General features: G+C 37.8%; 1 protein-coding gene across 4 annotated transcripts in view; it reads left to right on the forward strand.

Annotated features, from left to right (window-relative positions):
• MACROD2 (MACRO domain containing 2) overlaps positions 1–17,766 on the forward strand; it is a 2,143,045-nt gene that overhangs the window by 798,864 nt on the left and 1,326,415 nt on the right. The gene's annotated exons all lie outside the window — the stretch shown is intronic.

A 17,766-nucleotide genomic window follows, 5' to 3' on the forward strand; every position in this document is an offset into this window, starting at 1 on the left:
TAAGTGTTACTCACTTCAATATTTGTAGTATCATTATCCATTTTAGGATAATTTCAACATTTGTTTATTCTGGAAAGCAGAAGTAATCTGCATTCAGATTCAACAGCAATTCCATGCCCAGAATGCTTCCCTGAGCTTCATGGCTTATTAAAGCATGCAGTCCTGTATTTCCACAGCCATACTAAGTAGCTGGATTCAGGCCTGTGAATTTGGTAATGCTCAGTACATTTCAAAACGTGGACTGGGACTGAATATTTAGGTAAGATTGACTTAAAGATAATTAGTTCATATATTATAACAGATGCTTTAAAGGAGTTTGTGACTGAGCAAGTCCACTGGGGGACCCGTGCACTGTACAGCATTTTAATAGCTTCCCATGGAGCTGGTTTTTATCCAGCTAGGCTTTAGGGCACTGCCATCTCCTTGTATGGAGAGGATTTGAGTCTCACTGTGGATCCTATCATTGGAATTACTCTAGGAATATCATAGAAAATACTGAGGATCTATTTAGGATTTCGGTATCAGAGATACTTGTTCTCATCCTTAGATAAGTACTATTAAGGTAGTTTTTACTAGGTAAACACTGCAAATCTTGAAATTGATCATTTTTTTTCTCTCTTTAGATTGGGTTCTGTAACTCTAGGAACCAAATCTGGGGGCCCAGTTATAATTGCAGTATTTCATGGCATGTATCTGTGTATGAATCCACCTATGCTCTCCATCTTACTCTCCTTTTATCTCCTTTTTCAAGTTCATATTCAATTCATTGTATCTTGCTTAATTATATGCTTTCTGTCAAGCTGACTTGAGTGCCTTTTTGAAATGAGGTAGACTATTAATTCATTAATTACTGTATAGATTGCTTTTCTGGTTCATTGTAATTTTCAAGTCATTAGCACAACAGGAGAATTTATAAGGTATTTTTGATATGCCATCAGACATATCAAAACTAGACATTGGGAAGGTCTTACACTCTTAATATGCTTATGTATCTTATATTTGAGTCAATTTTCTTAAATAATTTCTACTACATAGGAAGCTGCTGAGAAATTTTAAAGAGTATTTGATAGCATAACTAATCTAGTACAAAAATTAATTAATAATCTTGAAAAAGGCATCATTAATGTTTAGTTAGATATTCCATGCCATCGTTTGCATAACAATATCACATTATGCTTTATCTTCATATTCAAAGAGTTTTCAACATACAAAGAGATTGTATTACGAAGGTGTATTTATAAGTTAGTCATTTAGAATGCAGAGTTCATTTTCATGAACAATCAAGTTTCTAAATGACATCTACGTTGGCCCATAAAACCTGTTTTGCCCATAGTATAGAATAAATCACTTTAATTTACAGTGACAAATTACAGAAAATATTATTTTACATCTTAAAATAGGAAAAAAAAAAGCCCCAAAATTACTTTGTTTTAATTTTGAAGCCTAAGACAAAAATGGTATAATTAGGAAATCCGGATGTAGATACACAGGTTCATGTAGATGCTGGAGAGAAATTCTGGGTATCTTGAAAGGGAGGAGGATTTATTGTACTGTGTGATTTCACTCCACTATATATTAATTTTCCCTTCCTTTTGTAAATATTAATGGTAGGTGCTTTTCTGATTATCAAGGGGGATTAAGTTCCCTTTCAACTTAAAAATTAAATGAGTAACAGAGGAGAGGAGCAGCAAAAGACAGAGTAAGTTAATTGATATTCCTGAGCTAAACAGATAGGAGCTGGAGCATAGGCATCTGAGTAAAGGAAGTGCTTACTTGGGCATCGGGCATTGGAGAGATTTTCTGAGGTGGCTCTAAATGAGCCATAAACTGCTGAAATCATGAGGGGTAGGGAGGGTTCATGTGTTGTACAGAACTCCCAAGGGGAAAATAACAACTGCAGATTAAGAGATATGGGTCACATAGGTCCCCATGTTTCCTGTCAGGCTGGGGGCAGGGTGGAGTGAGGGCAGGGAGGGATCCTGCATAGATGGCAAGTTCTTTATTTCCAGGTGGTGGCAAGCTGGGTGTCTGCAATCTTGGAAGTGAACAAGATTGTTTATACTTATAAAACTTTCACTTACTCTGGGGATATCTGATACTATAAGCATGCAGAAATGATGCAGAATTTTATTTTAAGTATAAAGTTCTGAGCCTGGGGCCAGGTGCATAGCAAGTATTAATTAATGTTAGTTCTTATTATTTTCTGGCATTTAATACAATTGTCAGTGGAAGTTATTAATACTCACTGTTTATTATTACTAAACATAGTCCTCTAAATCATGAGTTAAGTAGATCTAAAACAAATTACAGAGTACTCTTTCTCCATCGCTCTGCCCCAGCTCCGTTTAGGACCTTGTTCCCTAAACATGCATCATCCACCAGGCCTTTTGGTTCTTTTTATCCTTCTAGTTTCCCTTGCTTCACATTACTCTGAGTTATCTTCTATCCCTCCCAGAAAGTGAACAGATGCCCTTTAATTACTCTGCCTCCATTCAACGTTTTGAACCTTTCCTCTTCTTCCTTTTACCAGCCTTTTACAACTACAAACTTAGGTCTCCACTTATTATTGTCACACTTTTACTAGCAATTTACAACCTCAGTCATTCAAAATCGAGCTCTGTTTCATCAACGTTACTGAAACTGCTATTATGTTAGTGACCAAAGCTCTCCTTTGTGCAGAATTTAATAGTCTTTTCTCTGTTCTTATTCTCTTTGATTTTTTTTTGCAGTATTGAGGCTGTTAGCCACCTTCTTCTGGAACTCCTCCTCATTGTTTCTCTGAGACCTCCTCATCGCACAGTTCAGTCTATTGAAATCTTGCCTTTTCAAGTTCCATCTTAGATGCCTCCTCCTCATTGGGACCCTTCCTGATTCTCCCAGCTGTCCTCAATACCATTTTGTCTTTGCCTCTATTAGAAAGTCTGTTTTCATCTTTGACATACAGATATTTGGGTATTGTTAAGATTTCTTCCCTGGATCCTGAGAATGAGATTCTTGGGAATAGGAAATTGCCTTACACTTACTTACTGAGTAAATTCCCAATCAACAGTTGCTGAGGATTGGCTTTCTTTCTCCATGCAACCTCCTGAAACATTTCCGTTGCTGTACATTATTAACATTTGAGTCATGATGTCTATATGTGAGGTTAAAGAGTTGACAAATTGCTCATTTAATTGCCAGCATCATACCCCGACTACTGACTGTGCTCCATTTTTGGTGAACACAGAATTTTGTACATTTATTTCAGTGAGTTTACTGACCCTTCCTTCAAAGTAACTCTCACCTAAACTTGTTCTTTATTCCCAAGATCCTTATTATGAAATAGCTCTTTCAGCTCATTGGTATGCGAGAGCAAGTCTAATAGTGCTGAATCCTGACACTGGTTCTGAATTCCTGCTCTCACTGGTTCCTCTCCTGGGGTGCTTTTTCTCTGACTGCTTTTTTAAGACCACCAATCTGAAATGCAGTTTCCATTTGATAGAGCCGTAGATGAGCTTACTCTGAAAACACACCACTTGCCTTTGGGTCTAAGGTGCCCATTTATAGTCCCTGCACACAAACCTAGGAGCTCCTTACTTTGCAATCTGCAGGCACTCAGGCTATTGCATATTGGAAAGAAATGTTGTCAACAATGAAAACAAGGCAGTAAATACTTAGGCATTTTCTCCACTAGTAAATTGCTGCAATCTGAATCATCACCATGTCTTTTCCCATTCCATACTAGGTAGATTTATGTGACATCCCTGAATATGGCTTCTGCTGGTGGCTGCTACCTGAGGTCTGTTCTCCCACCACCCTCTCTGCTCAGGGCCTCAGCTGGTTCGTTCACATGGCCTCCTGCTGGTGAGGCTGATTACCTCCTTTCCTGGGACCTTATTAGCTCTGCAAGGTATCCACAGCCTTCCCCAAGAGAGATTGACAGTCACTTTTATTCCTGACAGGGTCTGTGTCATGCTTTTAGCACAACCCTCCACTTAGTCCATCATGTAGCATATTAGGGATTCCCTCCTCTTGGACTTATCTCCTCTCAAGTGTCTGTACAAGCTTAGAAGACTTACTCGGGAGTGGGGTCATGGTGTCTCTTCACTGAGTGACAGATTCTTCTTTCTCAGCTCCTTTGCGATAGATAAGAGCTAGTATTACTGACTCAATTTATAAGATGGCAAAAAACTAAGTAAATAAAACCATGCCAAATCAAAAACAAAAACAAAACCACCTACCCTGATGTCTTTTTTTCATGGGATCTTTTGATCATAGGATTGGATATTCTGTCACTTACTCACTGAGCATTTATTTCTCAGGTGTCTACTTAGGGTAAACTCTGCAAAAGTTCCTGGTAATGCGTCACCTATGTCAGTATGGAAGTTAGCCTATTAAATGACAGACAGACAGGCCAGGTGCAGTGGCTCATGCCTGTAATCCTGGCACTTTGGGAGACCGAGGTGGGTGGATTGCTTGAGGCCAGAAGTTCAAGACTAGCCTGGGCAACATGACGAAACCCTGTCTCTACCAAAAATGCAAAAATTAGCCAGATGTGACTGTGGGCACCTGTAGTCCCTGCTACTGGGGAGGCTGAGGCACAAAAACCACTTGATCCCAGGAGGTAGAGGTTGCAGTGAGCTGAGATTGCGCCACTGCACTCCAGCATGGGAGACAGAGTGAGACTCCGTCTCAAAAAACAAACAAACAAACAAAGAAAGAAAAAACATAAATTACAGACAGGTAAACTAAGCACAGAACAATGTCAGAGTGCAGTTACCATCGAGAGCAGGAAAATAACAGAGAACAGAGAAAGGGGGAAATGAGCTTCACAGGATGGGGTTAGGACCAGAGAAAGTGATCCGGGAAGTGGATGTTAATGAATGAATGAAAGTGCAGGGAAGAGGATGTATAGGAGATCTTTGTGATATTTATGCAACTCTTCTGTAGTTTCAAAACTCCTTGTAAATAAGAAGTTACCACTTCACCAGGCCAATAGAGAGGAAGCTGAGAGAAAGGTATTCACAACATATAGTATGCAAAACACTTGTCACTCATTTGGTGCTACTAGACCTTCAGGGTCATGGGGAGACCCTGTAGACAAAGCTGGTGTACATGCAGTTGAATCTAGATGGATTTGGATTTCTTAAAGGGAGAGACAGAAGAATTATAATTAATGGGATGGTATGATGTGATTTTCTTTTTAGAAAAGTTTGTCTCTGTGACTTTGTGGAAAACAGGTAAGAGGTCAGGGATGCATGTGAAGAGACCATGATCTAGGTGAAAAGTGATGGAAATCTGTATCAAAGAGGTGGCAATAGTAAAAGAAGAAGTTCTTGAGATACTTAGAAGATGGAATTAATAGGGCTTAGTCACTGATGGGATTTAAAGAGAGAAGGAAAGGATTTAAAGATTTCGACTTATCTGGCCAGAGTGATTCAAATTCACAGAAAAAGGAACCTGTGAGAAGGAGCAGGTTAAAGGGAAGAGGAAGGGAACCACTTCTGTTCTGAGCAGCCTGAATCCGCACTGCCTGTCGGATAGCTGAGAGAAGGTGTCTAGTGGGTAGCTGTGTATCTAAAACCCAGGCTTGGGGGAAAGATCACAATGTAACTTAGAGATACAGATTTAAAAGTCATTAATACATTTACAATGTCTTACCCTGGAATCCATGAGTAGTCCTAAGGGGTTCACAAACCTCAGATATATGTATATACTTTCCCCTTGGGCTAAGAATCTGCACTGAGTATTTCCAGTTGCCTTATCCTGCATGCATGTATGTGCATGAGATCACTTAGATCCCTTCTCTGCCCTATCTATGTCCCCAAGAGGCTGATGTGTTTGCTAGCATTACCTGACTCTCTTGCCATTTCTTATGGTGAGGCATTGGCAGGAGATGAGAGGGAAGGAGAAGGGAAAGGTTGGGATATTCTTTTCCTGCCTTCCCTGCATTGGGTCCCATTTCTGGCAGAGGCTGTATTCCTCCAGGACTATGGTTCCTGTTCAGAGTCCCCTCCTTCATGGAACCAGCGCTCCCAAGCCTGCAGTAACACAAGGCCTTTAGTCCCAGCGGGTCCCACTTTCTGCTCTTCCTGTCCTCTTGGTGATTTGACATGCTTTCCCCGTTGCCTGAAACCTGCCCATACATCACGAGGAGTCCCTTCATTATGGTCTCTGTACCATCTGAGGCAGATTGTTTCTTGCCAGATTCCATGTGTCTTTTTTTGGTGCTCTAGTATGCACTTGTGGGAGAAAAAAACTCTTACAAGCTATGGGGATGGCTGACCTCACCCACGGAGTGTGGCCTACGAACTACCTGTGAGGACTGGCAGGTACCTTCATGGATCCTTATTTACCCTAAAACAGTTTCTAGAATCTTAGTGACAATAAGTTGTTACCACACATCCCAGGTGAAACTGCACCCAGTGAGTATTGTACAAAATTACTAGGACTGGCCTTGAGTACTGCTGAGCTTAGAAGGGGAGGAGAATGTGAGAGTTCAGAATCTTCTTTATGTGTCCAACATAAAGAAGACTGAATGTTACAGTGATGCCTTCAATCTAACCTGAATGTTCTTCTTATATATATATTTTTTTCTCCACTTTTTGAGGTGGAGAGGGGGATCAGGATGGAATATTTGATAGATAAAGAACCCAGGAATTTCTCCACCCTGCCCAGCTAAAACTATACTACTTGGCAGAGTTCCCAAGAGAGCACTGTGCAAACAATGGCAGTGAACTGGATGTCCAAGTGCTGCCTTACCACCCGAACTGGTACCTAGTGTTCCAGTGAAAACTTCAGTTCAAAACTTAACTTCAGTGAAAACTTCCTGCCTTCTTTAAATTTGAGAATACATATCAAGCACCTGGAGTGCAGGTTCTTACATTTTAAGAAACGATGAACCCACCCATTAGAAAATATGATTCAATTAGTAGTTTAGGCTCTAACCAGTCAGATTAACAACTCCATTCTCTATTCCCTCCCTGCTTTCTCTTTCTCACCTACCCCCATCCTTACTCTCTGAGGACACACAGGAGTTGGCAGAAATGGGTCTGGTATGAGGAGAGGCCTGAAAGCTCCCTGTCCCTGGACTCTCCTCAACTTCTTTCTGCCATTTTTTTTCCTACTGACTCTCCTCGCTGGCACACTTTTTTCTTCCTGACTTTGTGTTGACAAATGAAGCATCAGATAACCTGGGGGACAACTGATCTTGTAGGTCTGTATTTACACATGTTGCCAACCATAGGTAGCCAAGTCAGTGATTCATCAGGAGTTGGTAGATAGGGCAGCTAGTGATGGTGAGAATAGAACCGTTCACCTCTTTTCTCTTCCAGAGGAATCAGGGAATAAGATATTAGGGTTGGTAGGGACCCTAGGGATCATTGGGTTTGATTTTTTAAATATTTTCAAAAAGCCTTAGAAACCTGTATTTAAATAAAATCTTTAAAATAAATAAATATATGAAACAGGCCTTGTTCTGGATGAAGTGGGTTGGAAATCTGAGTCCACATGAAAACACCATGACTCCTTCCCATTGTCACTGTTGCATGGAGGCTCCTGGGAACCCTGAATACTTCATGAAGTCCACCTCAAAATCCTTCAGTTATGAAAACCTACTGTACCACAGTCTTAAAGGACTTGCTCACATAAGTTAAATGGCCTAGAGAGTTGGAGAGCCTCCTAAATCTAGGAAGCAGCCCCTTAATCCACATTACATTGCCTTCCTCTTCTGTCTGTTGGATTCAGGATTACATACCTGACACCCCATTTGCATTGCTCCCGCACTTCCGATTCAGTACAAAGCTGACATTTTTCTATTTAAAATTTTTATATATAAAATATTTGTAGATTTTAAATGGTATGTGTGTGTGTACACTGAAGAATGTATTCATTGTAGGTTTATTCTCATGGGTAGTTGGCCAGTTCTGGACAGGGACTGCTGGCTTACACTGTTAGTCAATGAGTATCTGACCATCGCCCATGCTGTACTTCCCTCATTTAGAATCGCACCTCTAAGTTATTTATTTACTCTGGCATGGTCCTTCTGTCTGTCATTATAACTGCTCTGGCATATGGTTTTGACCGTTATTAGCTGTAAAAGGGAATCCCAGTGATAGCCCTGGAAGTGCTGATAAAGTGAACACTTGGTGGTAAAAGGCAATTTTATGGCAGCTCCAGGGAGAAAAAAGAGGGTCGAGTTCACAAAGCAATTAGAGATTGGTGGAAGTCCTTTGAGATATGAGGGATATAAACCTCACTGCAGCCTGGTAAGATTAACCAATAATTGTATGGACAATGTCTAGAAAAAAAAACAAAAACAAAAACAAAAACTATTGCTGAAGCATATCTCCAGTTTAGTAGCTATGGGAAGAAAAAGAAAAATGATTGCTTATGTTTGATATTGAAGACAACATATTCAAAACGACTGTGCTCCAAGGAATCCATGTAGGATAGATTAAATTAGTTTGTCATCTCAAGGAGCTTGTTCTTAAAGCTAAGTGTTGCACTCATTTATCAGTCCAGATAAGGATACAGTAATCAATGCAAAAGAAGCAAGATCTCTTTTTCTTTTGTGTTGTCATATAGTCAAAACAATTTTCAGCTCTATTCCAAGTGTTGGCTTAAACAATTCTGATTATATCAGTTTAATTGGACTATAAATGATACTTAAATATTTCCCAGTAAGTCATTGGTATAGCACCATACCAATGACTGGAATTTTCTGATCTTCATGCTTGGTCACACAGTAAGATGTGCAAACAAACATTCTCTTATAAGAGCAAAGGCCAGGCATGGTGGCTTATACTTGTAATCCCAGCACTTTGGGAGGCCAAAGCAGGAGAAGTGCTTGAGGCCAGGAGTTCAAGACCAGCCTAGGCAACATAACAAGATCCCTTCTGTACAATCAATAATCAATCAATAATGTACTTATTAGTCCAAGTGAAAATAAATAAATACTTCATTTTTTAATAGTACAGTTCTGTTATATTTTTAAAATATAGTTGCCACGGTCAAAAGTTATCTAGAATCTGACTTGGCATAAAAGGATTAATTTTTGTTTGTTTGTTTGTTTTTTAAGGAAAAACACTAGCTGGAACCAACTGTGCACAGTGAAAATGACAAAAGACTGAGAGAAACTTTAGAAATGCAAGTGAGGGAGTAAGGTGCTAACACGCCCATAGCAGTCTTGGCAGATGAAAGATACTGATTGTCAGTTTGCCTGAAGACGATACCTATATACACAGAATGGGTTTGACTCAGATTCCACCATTTATTGCTGTGCCCCTAGGAACCCACTCAATCTTACTGAGCCTCAGTTTCTTCTTTGGTTAAATTGGGATAACCATACTTGTCTAATTTACTTTCTTTCTTTTTTTTAAAATTATATTTTAAGTTCTGGAGTACATATGCAGAACTTGCAGTTTTGTTACATAGGTATACACGTGTCTTGGTGGTCTGCTGCACCCATCAACCTGCCATCTACATTCGGTATTTCTCCTAATGCTACCCCTCCCCTAGGCTCCAATCCCCTGACAAACCCCAGTGTGTGATGTTCCCTTCCCTGTGTCCATGTGTTCTCATTGTTCAACTCCTGCTTATGAGTGAGAACATCTGGTGTTTGGTTTTCTGTTCCTGTGTTAGTTTGCTGAGAATGATGGTTTCCAGTGTCATCCATGTCCCTGCAAAGGACATGAACTCATCCTTTTTTATGGCTGCATAGTATTCCATGGTTTATATGTGCCACATTTTCTTTATCCAGTCTATCATTGATGGGCATTTGGGTTGGTTCCAAGTCTTTGCTATCGTGAATGGTGCCACAATACACATACATGTGCATGTGTCTTTATAGTAGCATGATTTATAATCCTTTGGGTATATACCCAGTAATGGGATTGCTGGGTCAAATGGTATTTCTAGTTCTAGATCCTTGAGGAGTTGCCACACTGTCTTCCACAATGGTTGAAGTAATTTATACTCCTACCAACAGTGTAAAAGCGTTCCTATTTCTCCACATCCTCTCTAGCATCTGTTGTTTCCTGACTTTTTAATGATCATCATTCTGATTTACTTTCTAGGGTTGCTGCGAGTACCCAGTGGAATAGTGTATATGAACATTTCCCAGGAATTTGGGAAATGGTATTAATTTTATTTCCTTGTTCTCAGTTGGACTGTGTGGAATCTTAAAGACCTAGCCAGATGTGAACCTTTCCCTTTTTAAAATTTTTAAAGTTTTTATGGGATCTCATTATGTTGCCTAGGCTTGTCTCAAACACCTGGCTTCAAAAATCCTCCTGCCTCAGCCTTCCAAAGCACTGGGATTATAGGTATGAGCCATTGTGCCAGGCCTTTCCATTTTTTTTTGAGATTGAATCTCGCTCTGTCGCCCAGGCTGGAGTGCAGTGGTACAATCTCAGCTCACTGCAGCCTCCGCCTCCCGGGTTCAAGTTTTTCTCCTGCCTCAGCCTCTCAAGTAGCTGGGATTACAGGCCTGCACCACCACATCTAGCTAATCCTTTGCTCTTTTAAGAGAGTGTTTGATTGTACATCTTCCCGAGTGAACAACCATAAAGATCAGAAAATTCCAGTAACAATAACTTTTTAACCAACACCTTCTAAACAGCACCTTGAATTTATTTCTCAATAAAGAAGAAGTAAGGGAGGTTTTGAAACTCAAGAAAAGGATAAAGGAATGTTTGAGTTTGATTGAGACCAGGAGACAGAGTTTAAGACAGTTCTTAATCTATTATTAATAGTGAGGCCTTAGGCCTCATTTAAAAAAATGACCTCCTTGTAGAATATGAAGTGGTACCCTTAAGACCTAACCATTGATGAGCTTACAAAAAGAGATATGTTTTCCCCCATCGGAAAGCTTCCCTCTCAGTGCAGTTCGAAAAATGAAGGTCTACCCCAGGTAGTCATCCTTCATGTAACATTAAATATTAAATTAAATTGGTTGGTTGTAGAGCCAGTGTTTTCTTTGAATTTTTTAATGTAAAGAAGTAGGTCTTCTGGAATATTTTCTGGTAGTGTATCTTATTTCCTTACCCACCTGTGATGTAGAATCTCTTCTGCCTTGGCAGGAAGAGAAATCTGTACTACACTTATTTACTTCTGGCAAAGCAGTTCCTATTTTAATACCTACTTGAAAGTGTTAAGACTTTTATTTTATTGTTGTTGTGGAGGGTATGAATTATTTATACAAATTTCTCGCTTTAAACCAGAACAATGATAAACTGCTCTTTAAATATCTGTTGGAAAGGCTTTCAGTTTTAACTCATTATATTGTACTGTACCTATCAAGTCATTTATTGGGTTTTCATCAGAGTCAAAACACTCAAAAGTGATTCAGGGTTCTAGATGACTTCTTAGCTGTAAAATAAGTTTGTCTTTTTTCTCAGCATTTTGGAGCAACCTTACATACACATGTGGTTGAGATCATTTGCTTGAAGCCAGTTAAAACCTATTGGAAACACACAAGACACAGCACAAGTATTGCATTTTTGGAGCACAGTATGCTGTGTGTCAAAAACCTAAAATCATTTATTTCTAGTAATTGATCTCAACCATATGAAAAAGTATTAGCTACAAGAAGCAATCAGCATTGTTTATGACAGAGAAAACCCAGAAACTAATTAAATGTCCAATGAGTTACCCGAGGAAATTTTGAAAAAATTCATAAGAACTAGCTATTTAAAATGATTCTGTAAAAATATTTATTTAAAATATTTATTGACATGAAAATCATTTCATGGAATTCTAAAAAAAAAGATGGCAAATAGTATGAATAGGTGATCTAATTTTGGTATTAAAATATATATTATTTATTTAAATTGTTAAAAATGCATAGAAAATGCTATGAAAGGACACGTATGAAAATACCATCAGTGTTTATCTCTGAGTAGTGGAAATCTAAGTAGCATTTATTTTTTTTTCTTTTTGCCTATTTATTTACTATTTTGTGTTTTGAATTATCCCGTGGTGAACATATGTTACTTACTTCATAAAAAGTAAGAAAAACTGTTCAGGATGACCGACACATCTTCAAATAGGGGACTACAAGAGAGGGAGGTGGTAGAAATTGACCATTCTGTAGGGGGACCATTCTGATTTTAGGATTTCTCTTTTTAGCTTTGGTAAAAATAAACAGAAAACAAAACTGTGTCTTAAAATATAAGTATTAAAAAGACTGTGTTTGTTCTATGTGTTTATACTGAGGTTCAAATAGCTGTTGTTGATTTACACTGTTTGAGTGACTAATTTCTACATTTTTAGTCTAATTTTTTCATCTGCTTTTTGAACCAATATAGGTGATATTCACTTCTAGAATATTTTATTATGATGTCTGCATCACAAAATAATAGTTAAATGCATTGTGTGCTGACCAGATCTGACTAGATTCTAGGCCTATTCTAAGTGCTTGGTATGTATTTACTTGCCTAATCCTCACAATATCCTATGAGGCAGGTACTATTATTTTCTCTATTTTACAGAAGAAGAACCTGAAGCCCATGGGAGCTAAATCTTTATTGGAAGTCGTAAAACCTGTGGTAGATCTGGGATTTGAATCAAGCAGGTTGGCTCCAGTGCCATACAAATATGTGTCACATATGCTACATTATATTTTCATATTTACCGAAGATGTTATGATGGTTAATTTTCTGTGTCAACTTGACTAGATCATAGGGTGCCCAGATAATCTGGTTAAATTTTAACTCTTGGTGGCTTTATGATGGTGTTTCTAGATGATATTAGCATTGAAATCAGCAAACTGCATAAAGCTGATTGCCCTCTCCAATATGGGAGAGCATTATTTGATTGACTGAGGACCTAATAGAACAAAAATGTAGAGGAAGGGAGAATTCACTCTTTTTGCCTGATGGCTTGAGCTGGAGCATCATCTTCTCCTGCTCTTGGCTGGGACTAGACTTATATCACCAACCCTCCAGTTCTCAGAACTACACTACTAGCTTCCAGGGTCTCTAATTTGTAAATGGCGGATGGAGTTTTTAACCTTCATAATTATGGTAGCCAATTTCTATTGGCTTTGCTTCTGTGGAGAACCATCACACAAATTTGATGAATGAAAATGCTCATTTAAAATGAAAGGAAACTTCAAACACTGTATTATACTCTGAAGTATAAAGTAGGTAATATATTTTTAATAGAACATAAATCCCCAAAGAATTTTATTTTCATAAATAGCTTGTAAAGAGGATTAAATTTTTAACTTGTAATTTTTCCCTTTTTGTTAACATGTGTGTGACACATTTTGTATGAATGCCACAATATACCATACCCTAAAATACATCATTTTTGTGCCACTGGTTAATTTAATATTTGTTTTCTTTGTAATATTTATTTATCCAAGAATATACACACACACACACACATATATATTTAAACACATATGTTTATACTTATCCTATGCACACACACAGTATACTTATCCTACACACACACACACACACGTGTGTGTATATAGGTATGTTTATATATGTATATATGTATATGTATGTGTGTGTATATGTATAGGATAAGTAGTTCTTTTTTCTTTTCTGTATGTAACCCATAAAATAATTAGAACATGCAAACTCACTCTGTGTTTTCAAAGGTCCAATTCGTTATCACCTCACACCTTTTCAGGAAAGACAGTTATCAAAAGCATCTCAAATTTAGGCTTTCACTGCGTAATGTCAAAGTTCAAACAGTAGGAAAAGAAATTTATACTTACAAAAATCTCATTGTGCGTTACATTTTAAAAAGTACCTGCCATCCTAGAAAGAGACAATAAATGTTTTTACCCTTTAATGTTCAGACTGTTAACAATTTTCACACTAACTTTCTTTCACAGGCCTAAAATTGTACTTTTCCCCTCCTGCCATTTTTTCCCCTTATTTATATCATTTTATGTTGGCCTCTTTCTTTTCACTTTTTTCTGTTCTTTTATCCCTTTCATTTCTCTCCTTCTAATAACTTTTTATCCATACTAATAATATAGATGAAGATAGTGTATGTGTATTAGTTCATTTTCACACTGCTAATAAAGGCATACCCGAGACTTGACAATTTACATAAGAACGAGGTTTAATTGGGCTTACAGTTTCATGGGGCTGGGGAAGCCTCACAATCATGGTGGAAGGCAAGAAGGACCAAGTCACATCTTATGTGGATGGCAGCAGGCAAAGAGCTTGTGCACGGAAACTCCCATTTTTAAAACCATCAGATCTCGTGAGACCCACTCACTATCATGAGAACAGCATGGGAAAGACCTGCTGTGATTCAGTCATCTTCCACTGAGTCCCTCCCACAACACATGGGAATTATGGGAGCTACAAGATGAGATTTGGGTGGGGACACAGAGCCAAACCATAGCAGTATGCAAAAGATGTTTTTATGGATTTTTAAAAATAAATTAACAATGCTTTTTATGACAGTGAATGAATGCTATTTTTCAAGAATAAAAAGAGAAGCTATGCCAGATCTCCCCCAGTGACATAAAAGAGAAAAGTAGTTATTCCAGGAAAGATTGTATTCCAGTTTCTGGTAAAAGAAAAACTGACTAAAAAGAGGCTTAAACAATTTTTTCTCTTTCTTCATATAACAAGTCCAAAGGCAGGCAATTTCTGGTATTACTTTAGCAACTCCAAGACATCAGGGTCGAGGTCAGGATGATGCTCTTGACTTTTCCATCTAGTGGTGAAGTGGTTGTTGCAGCTTCAGCCATCACACCCACATTCAAGGTAGGATGAAAGAAATCATATTTATCAGGACAGCAAAATGGCACTGGAAATCCTCTGCAAATTTCTGTAGGTAGTTCACCACTGCCTCACCCATGCTGCAGGGCTAATTCTAGTTGCACACAAGACTGAGCAATAAGTTTTTGCCACTAAAATTGCCAACTGAATAATAAATCAGATTTCTCTTAAAAGAAAATGAAAACTGATTATCTGATAGATGTATTAGCTAGGTATTTCTATGCAACAAATTCTCCCAAAATATAGTGGTTTGAAGCAACAAACATTTACTATCAAGCAGTTCCTTTTTCCTTTTGAACCCTTTGACCAACATCTCATTTCCCCTATTTTCAGCCCCTGGTAACAACCTTTTCACTCGCCGCTTACTTGAGTTTCAGTTTTTAGACTTCACATATAAATGAGATCACACATTTGTCTTTCTCTGATTTCTTTCACTTAGCATAATATCCTGCAGGTTCATTCATGTTGTCATGTTATCACAAATGGGAGGGTTTTCCTTATTATGGCCAAATAATATTCTATTACATATACATATATAAATAGATATAGAAAATGTGATGTGTATGTATGTCACATTTGCCTCTTATATCACAATATGCCTCAAGTGATAGAGTGACTCACCAAAGGGCTTAACTCACATCTAATATATAGTTGACTTCATTGTACAGTAAGTCTGACATTAAGTATGGTGCCTGTATTAATTTGCTAGGGCTGCCATAATAAAGTACCACAAACTGAATGGCTTAAAGAACAGAAAATTATCCTCACCCATATTTATGTGCACCCAGATTGAAGTGTCCTTATGTAATGTAGCTATATTTACTTTTTGGTGCCAAACATCTTAATGTCTTTTTAAAAAATATGTGTCAGTGAGAACTGCCACCTGATAGGAAAGCATATTTAGATTCTTTTTCAAACAAATCTCATTGAGTCTAATATATAATAGTTTTATAGATTATATGTCTTATCTTTATCATATACATTTACTTGATTACTGGTGGTTTTATCCCAAAGTTACAGTTCTGTTTGTTATAAATTGATATTATCATAGAGGAACAGCCTTTAAAGACCTTGGAAGTAGAGTATTAGTGCAAGGTTTAAAAGAAAAACGGCAGCATTAAAGAGTGTCAGCTCTTATATGTATATGCTTTTTAGGAACATAAACTCTCTTAGGTCATACTTGTCAATAAAGGATTTTTTTCTCATAAGTACTCTATAAGCTTTTAGAAATTTGCCAACAGGTGATAATACTCCTTAACAGTTGGCTGGAAGTGTCAGAGCTCAGGATATCTGCTTTTTAATTGCCATATTCAAGGTCTAATTATTTTCTCTACATTGGGGTAAGAGAACTGTAATGAGGAAGTAAAATCATTAAACACCAGTGAGTAAGGGCACAGAATCTTCTTGAATTCTGATGTGAATTAGCTTTCCCAGCAGAGCTTTGGCTGTGAATAATTTCTATCTGAATGTCTCCTTCTCAGTTATTTGAGAGGTCACATAAAATATAAAGAAAGACTGCTCAACTCTTGTGGTCTTTAAAGAGAAGGGAAGACAATGGATTAAAAGGCTATTATTACATTTAGACTTATAGACTGTTAATACTTAAGAGTTTATTAACCTCAAAGTGTCAAAATGTTCTATAAATGAGTAAGATAGTATGCAAATCAGGCTACACATATGATAAAAGTTGTCATTCGAATAAGTGGCCTAGAAATATATAATACTACACAGATTTCATACTTTTTGAATTCACAGAATTTAGACACTCAGATTCCTTTAAAACCAATTCTGCTGCTTTATTTATTATTTATTATATTGCCTTTCACAGTTATTCTTTTCTGTAATTCTCAGCTGTTTTAGAAAACTACCACAATTACCAAACTGTCTCAAAAGCAAGATTTGTTACTGAAGCTACTAGAAGGCTAAGAAATCACAAACATTTGATTCTTTAAGAGTATTTGTGTATGCTTGTGTGTATATCATGCATGGTTTTATTATAAAGCATGCTAAATAAATTGTTTGTGTTTGTGTGTATGTATTTACCACTTATGGAAAGAACATAACCCATGGCAGAGACTGAACTAAGTGCTTTCCGCATTATCTCATTTTTCTTTTAACAATTCTTAAATGAAGGTATTTTCCACATTTATTAGATAATGCAATGGGCTTAGCAAGTGGCTGTATTAGTCCATTTGTCTTGCTATAAAGGAATACCTGAGGCTGGGTAATTTATTTTAAAAAATAGGTTTATTTTGGCTTATGGTTCTGTAGACTGTATTAAGAAGCATAGTGGCGGCATCTGCTTCTGGTGAGGGCTTGTAGAAGCTTACAATCATGGCAGATGTGGAAGGAGAGCAGGTATTTGACATGACGAGAGAGGAAGCAAGAGAAAGAGATGAGTACCATATTCTTTTTAAACAACCAATTCCCATGTGAACTAACAGAGCAAGAACTCACTCATTACTGGGGGGAGGACATCAAGCTCTTCGTGAGGGATTCACCCCCATGTCTCTAACACCTCCCACCAGGTTGCACCATCAACATTGGGGGTCACATTTCAACATGAGCTTTGAAGGGCACAAACATCCAAACTACACCAGTGGTTTAGCTGGGATATGAACCTAGGTCTGCCTGTCCCTAGAGAACATTCATGGAAGTACATAGAAACCATATTCTTCCTTGCCACTACAAAAAAACTCTCTAGCAATTTGCCAGTGTTGATTATAAATAATTTTATATGGATCCATAAAGAAAATAACAAATTTTGAGCCTCTCTGGAAACTGTGAAGAAAAGATCTGTCCTCATATCAACCTTTGAAAATTCAAAGAGCAAACAGAAGATTGGGTTACTTCTGTGATCACATTGATAATTCCAGCAGGCAAATCTTAGTCACAACGAGTCCCTGGAGTCCAGCCAGTCTGGCTGCTTTGATGTTGGGCTCAGTAGAACTGAACCAAATGTGCGTGGGAAAGAGAAGAACCAGATATTGCCATAACTGCTCATCAGTCAGGATTTCGTGGACTGAAGAAC

The sequence above is a fragment of the Theropithecus gelada genome, chromosome 10 (genome assembly GCF_003255815.1).
Source record: "Theropithecus gelada isolate Dixy chromosome 10, Tgel_1.0, whole genome shotgun sequence".
Classification (NCBI taxonomy): domain Eukaryota; kingdom Metazoa; phylum Chordata; class Mammalia; order Primates; family Cercopithecidae; genus Theropithecus; species Theropithecus gelada.